The sequence below is a fragment of the Vombatus ursinus genome, unplaced genomic scaffold (assembly GCF_900497805.2).
Source record: "Vombatus ursinus unplaced genomic scaffold, bare-nosed wombat genome assembly UNPS02008467.1, whole genome shotgun sequence".
In the NCBI taxonomy this organism is placed as follows: domain Eukaryota; kingdom Metazoa; phylum Chordata; class Mammalia; order Diprotodontia; family Vombatidae; genus Vombatus; species Vombatus ursinus.
In genome coordinates, this window is record NW_020948245.1 from 2,142 (window position 1) to 8,232 (window position 6,091).

The following is a 6,091-nucleotide window of genomic DNA, read 5'->3' on the forward strand; positions in this document are numbered from 1 at the left end:
GTAAGATGGTAGTAAAAAAACAGAAATAATTCCATTCGAGCCAGGCCCTCACCAGCACATATCCGTTTTCCTGAAGGAGACAAATATAAGGATTAGATATTCGTAGATTTCTAACTCATTTAGACCACTTCTTCAGACTTACAGGTGGCCCACTAACACCCAGGGGCATTAGGTGAAAGACTGTATGCATTCCTTTCCTCTCTGGTCCTTCACTCCTTTGTGAAGGCTCTTTTACAAGAGCCAGTTCCCCCTCAACAGAGACGAAAAACCCCTCCTGCATACTCTCTCTAAGTCAATCCCCCTGAACCAGAGCAAGTCCTGGGATTTGTATTCAGAACAAAGGAGTCATCGCTTTAGGGAGAAAACAATCACTCATTTATAGTCTCAAGAACTAAGCTTATGTCTACCCAGAGAGACCGCACTGGGGAAAGGTGACAGAAGAATGATCAAAGTTCCCTTTGGGAATGATGTACTACGTCTTCATCCTACTTTCTGGTTATAGAGCTTGGTAGAGCCATAACGGTCACCTAATCCACTCAATCTTTTGGCATGTAAGTAAACTCAAGTCCAGAGAAATGAAATAGTTTCACCAAGATCACACAGGTAATAAGTAGCAAAGCTGAATTGAAACACAGGTCCTCTAAGTTATCAATCCATCTTTGATGCACACATTTAGATGAATGTTTTACCTGCTGAAAAAGGCATGAAATAGTCGCTCTTCTTCAAGTTGCCACTTTCATCCAGGAAGCGACCTGGGTCAAACCGGTCTGGATTGGGGAATTCTTCATCATCATACAGAACAGAAGACAAAATGGTACTATGGTGGTACCCTGAAATGAGCAGATACAAACAAATAATTAGAAAATAAGAACCATAGAATGCTAGAACTACAAGAGAACTCAGAACTATCATCTAGTCAAAACCCTCATTTTGAAGTATGGAAAGAGCCAACATTTTTTTAAATGCCTGTGCTGATAGTAAATTAGAAAGTCTGCAATACTATTGGGAGAGATGAGACTGAATTTTGACACCTTGAGTTGCAGAACCAGTACCAATGAGTAAAGGACACAAGAAGGCAGATCCCAGGTTAATAAAAGATAATAAAATAACTTTTAAAAAAAAAACTTTATTTATTTATACATTAATGTTGAGGGCTGGACAAGAGTTTAAGAAAAAAAAGAAAAGGCAAACAGTCTATGAAACAGAGTCCTGTACAGAAAAGAGGAGAAGTCAGGTTATGAGGAAAGGAAAAAGATAGACACACACACATACACATACACACAAGACGAAGGAAAGTAGGCTAGCAGCCAGGGTCAGGGCTCTTGGCTAGTCACCTGCTTCATGTAGGTTTCCAGCAGATACTTTTTAAAGGCTGTGGGGTTTGTCCAAAGTTCAGCAGCAAGTGTATTCAATGGGCTAGCAATGTTGGGTTCTCCCAGCAGGCTCTGGATAGATAACAGGATGGTTCTGACAATATACAAGCTGACCACTTGTCCTTGAGGATGTCCAAACAGATATTGCCTTGGGTGTCCACATTAGGATGGTAACAAGTTGTGACAAATTTCACAGTGGGAGCATTATATGGGTAGCCACTGGGGAATTCCAAGGAGAGCTTGTACGTTAGGTCTTCATATACTGTCACAGCTGCCCCATGGATGGTCCCAACCCACTTGAAGAGATTGTCTGACTCTGGGAAGGCAGAAATTCCTTTGTCTCCAGACATCATTAGGGTCATCAATTCCCGCTGCAACCTCTTGCCCACATACCCACCCCCTTACGGGCTGTGGCGGTACTGGCAGAGGCTGGGTCGCGGTTCTGCGAGGCCATGGGGGACTGGAGATAAAGGAAGAGAAACTCCCAGGCGGCAACTGAAATAAAATAACTTTTGACCATTAGATCTATCAAAGAAGGAAAGAACTGCCTGGGTAAATAATAAGCACGCCAAGTTCAAGCAGATGCCAGATGACCTGAAAAGTTAGAAATGAATTCTGATCTGTGGCAGGATGTTGAAGAATAAAATAATGTAACACAGAAGAATGAGGCAAGAGTGGATAAACAAATTGGGAGATCTTCTTGAAGATGAAGAAATTAGATGCTCTGGGTAAGAAGCCCTTGCTTGTACTCTAAAGAAAGGTAAAGTAGGTTCATGGCTATTAATTGGTAAGACATCCAGGAAGAAGAGAAGAGTACCGGTTGGTGACTCCCTATAGAAGGACTCTGAAACAGCTGTTGGCTGACAATGACAACAATAGACAGGTCTGCCATATTCTCAGAGCACATATCCAAGGCAAAAGGGAGAACCTTCCAAGACCTGTCAAAGGGGATGAATACTAACCACCTCTGGTGATTCACAGGAGCAAAAATAATACTTCTCTAAGGAACCTGCAAGCATTTCCAAAGGTTTTGACAATTAAGACAAAAAAATTCCTAAGAACATTAAGAGCAGAGGTGGTATATTCATTATGGCTGTATTTGGATGCAAAAAATTCAGAAAGGAAAGGTGGATTTCAGAAGCGGACATCTTGTAAGAGGGTGTTTCAGAATGGGATTTGAATTTCTGGACCACATCTTCATTAAAATATAGGTATGATAGACTCCTAGCCAGGAATTGAATAATGCACCTATCAAAGACTGGAAAGATGATTATTTTGATGTCTTACAAATATAGTCAAAAGGTTTTTTTAATGCATAAAGTATAGCTAAAAAAAAACAAGGTGGATTGGAGATTTTAAGACAAGGAAACAAATTTGACCTCAAAGTTGTAACTAGGACTTGGTATGATGAGATGTTTAAGAAGACTGAAGTTCTGGAAAGAATATATCTTGTTTAAAAGAAATAGGATAGGAAAGACGGTGGGATAGTATACATTAAGAAAATGCCTTCATGATAGGCTATTTAGGAAGCAGAGGAAAGAAGAGTGATGAGAAGCATCCAGAGAAAGAGAAATGGAGGTAACATCAAGAATGACATTCTCATGAGAGCATTCAACAGACCACATGGAGAGAAAGAAGAAATAGGCAAGGAATACAGAAGACAAATTATACACCCTGGTGGTTACACGTGATGTAGCAGTGATGGAAAACTTCAATTATTCCTTTGGATCCTTGAGTTTCCTTTCTCTCAAAAACAGAGGAGCTCATCATTCCTTGGCTTTTCTTAATGATAATTTCATCCTGCCATTACAGTGGAATAAAAACAGGTAAAAATTCTTTTATTAATACAATTTTTACCATATGAGAGGAACTTGAATAACATAGTTGTAAATATGGATCTGTAGAACCCCTGTGGAACAACATTTTTCCTCTGAAGGGATCGTGATGTGTTGAAGAATATGCTACCACACTTGGCACACTTTCTGCGCACACCTATGGATGGGAGTGACGAGAATTTTGGGGAAAGTGACCAGTCCATCTTAGAGTTTATAACAAAGGTAACTAAGTGGCCCAATGGATAAAGTCAGACAGACCTGCTCCAACCCCAAATACTCACTTGCTGTTTGACCCTGGCCAATTCACTTACCTTCTCTCAGACTCAGTTCCCTGATGTGTAAGATGAGAACAACAGTGCCTACATGTCAGGGTTGCTATGAGGATAAAAAGATATGACATTTGTAACTGCTTCACAAACCTTAAAGCTAGCTATTATTATTATCACCAAGAAAGACAAGAGTTGGTTTGTGAAAACACAAAGGAAAACAATTCTGACAATGAAAGATAAAGGAACATTCTCTAAAGATACCGATGTGGATAAGGTAGCCAGGTAGTGCAGTGGAGAGACTGCTATACCTGAAGTCAGGAAAACCTTAGTACAAATCCTGACACACACTTACTAGCTGCGTGACCCTAGAAGAGCCAGGTGCTCTCTCTATGACTCAGTTTCCTCACCTGTAAAATGGGGATAATACTGGCATCTACTCCCACAGAGTTGTTGCAAAGATTAAATAAGATCATCTATGTAAAGCAAACTTCAAAGTACTTTATAAACAACAGTTATTATTATTACAGGGAACTCCGCAAACAACTTAGATTTTTCAAAGACAAGGATCAGTAAAAAGAAGCATGTCACAGTTCCATAAGGATGACAGAAGTGGTAAAGCCCAGAATGAACAGAGGCTGGTAAGGCTAACAAAGGGCAACAAGAAGGGGTTTTTAAAAACTGTATTGTGGAAAAGAGGATGTTAAAGAAAGGATAACCTCATGACTCAGAGGATTATAGGATGAGGATGACAAGTGACAAGAGAATATACAGAACTTCTCAATTTTTTTTTGCTTCTGGTCTTTTTTTTTTAACCAAGGAAATGAACTTTTAAATGAAATGGATAGAATTAATAAATATGGCTAATAGAGATTGAATACACCAGAGAAGTAAGGAGAAAATAAGGGAGTACCAAGACACTTGTGCAAGAAAAATAAAGTGAAGAGAGTACACTTCAATTTGCACTAGGAGTCTAGAATATATTTCTACAGAGATCTAAAGAGATAAGGAAGGAATGAGGAAATGACTCTAGATAAGGAGGTAGTGCTCACAAAGATCTGGAGTGGAATCATCATTATTTCCTTTTTTTTAGGGTGTTAATAAACTGGTACATCAGGAGAATGTTGTAAATAGTGTTTCATTAGATTTTAGCAAAATATTTGATAAAGATTTTCATGTTCTTCCTCTGAAAATGATGGAACTATACAGGTTAGACTTTTATACAATTAGGTGGATTTAAAACAGATTGACTGACCATATACAAAGGGTAATTATTGAAGGTTCAAAGGCAGCTTGGAAATAGGCACCGCTGTACTTTGATCACCTCAGCTCGCAAATGAGGATTGTATTCACAGTCATATTTGAGAAAGACATTGACAGGTTGGACGCTACGCAAGGGAGGGCAACCAGGATGATAAGGATAACAAGTCCATAGGAAATGGGGATATTTAGACATGAGAACAGAAGACATAACAGAACAGGAGACCTAATAGCTGATTTCAAGTGTTGTATAGCCTTTTACTAGAAAGAGAGAGTAACTTTGTTCTATTTTATCCAGGGGACAAAACCAAAAGCAACAGATTAAAGTATAAAATTGCAAACAGGATAAATGCAAGAAAAAAAATTTCCTCAAATTAGGGCTCTCCAAGATTAGAATGGAATGCCACAGCAAAAAGTGATTACACCGCATTGAAACACCGTATAAGGAAAGATTGAATGACCACGAGGTAAGCATATTGTAGATGGAATTCTTTTTCAGATTGGGGATGGACAATATGACCACTGAAATCTCTTCAGATTCTGAAATTCTGTGACCACTTCTCAGGGATGTGGGTTGGCCTGAGGTTCCTTCTAACTCTTAAGATTTTATATTTCAGTGGGAGAGAGAATAAAATCTCATGTTACAGTGAGAAACACTTCTGACCTTGGGGATAAGATATTGTCTAAACTGAACATCTTCTGACACTGCATGGGGCAGGTTGGTTGGAACAAGGTCAATGTACCGCTGTATCTCGTGTACCACAGCATTGGTATAAGGCATCTTGTTCCTGTCCTCCATGCAGGGACTTCTATCTCGGCCAATCACACGATCAATTTCTTCATGAAGTTTTCCTGTCACAATACAAATGAAAATTGATCTTAAAAGTAGGAATAAAAACTACCTTCTCTTATATTTTCTCTGCTTTTTCCCTAAGAACTACATTAGTAAACAATGCACTTGACCCTCCATTCTGATAGATAGATAAACAGATAGATAGATAAATAGATGGATGAAAATTCCATTTTAGTGTCTTAAGTCAACTGAGAATCCCTTGAGACAACTATGCCCCATGCCCTCAGGACAGGCTCAAGTTGTCCTTAAAAAAATGCAGGCCAAGCAGCAGTTGGTTAAGGAAATGAGGAGGGGTCTCAGTCTGGACCTGTTCCAGAACTCCATGTGACCGACCACAGGCCCAAGGCACTTCCCTGCGTGGCTGCATGAGGGACAGGAATCCAGAGGCACCAGCTCCTCCTGTGGTCAGGCAGGATCAAGAAGCTCTCAGGAACTGGTGCTTCTCAATCATTCAGTTCCTCCCAGCTCTATCACTGGGCTATAGTCTCTATCCTTATCACTATC

At 39.7% G+C, this 6,091-nt stretch overlaps 1 pseudogene; it reads right to left on the reverse strand.

Moving 5' to 3' along the window:
* Positions 1 to 1,313: 1,313 nt before the first annotated feature.
* LOC114034193 lies at positions 1,314 to 1,827 on the reverse strand (annotated as a pseudogene).
* Positions 1,828 to 6,091: the final 4,264 nt, after the last annotated feature.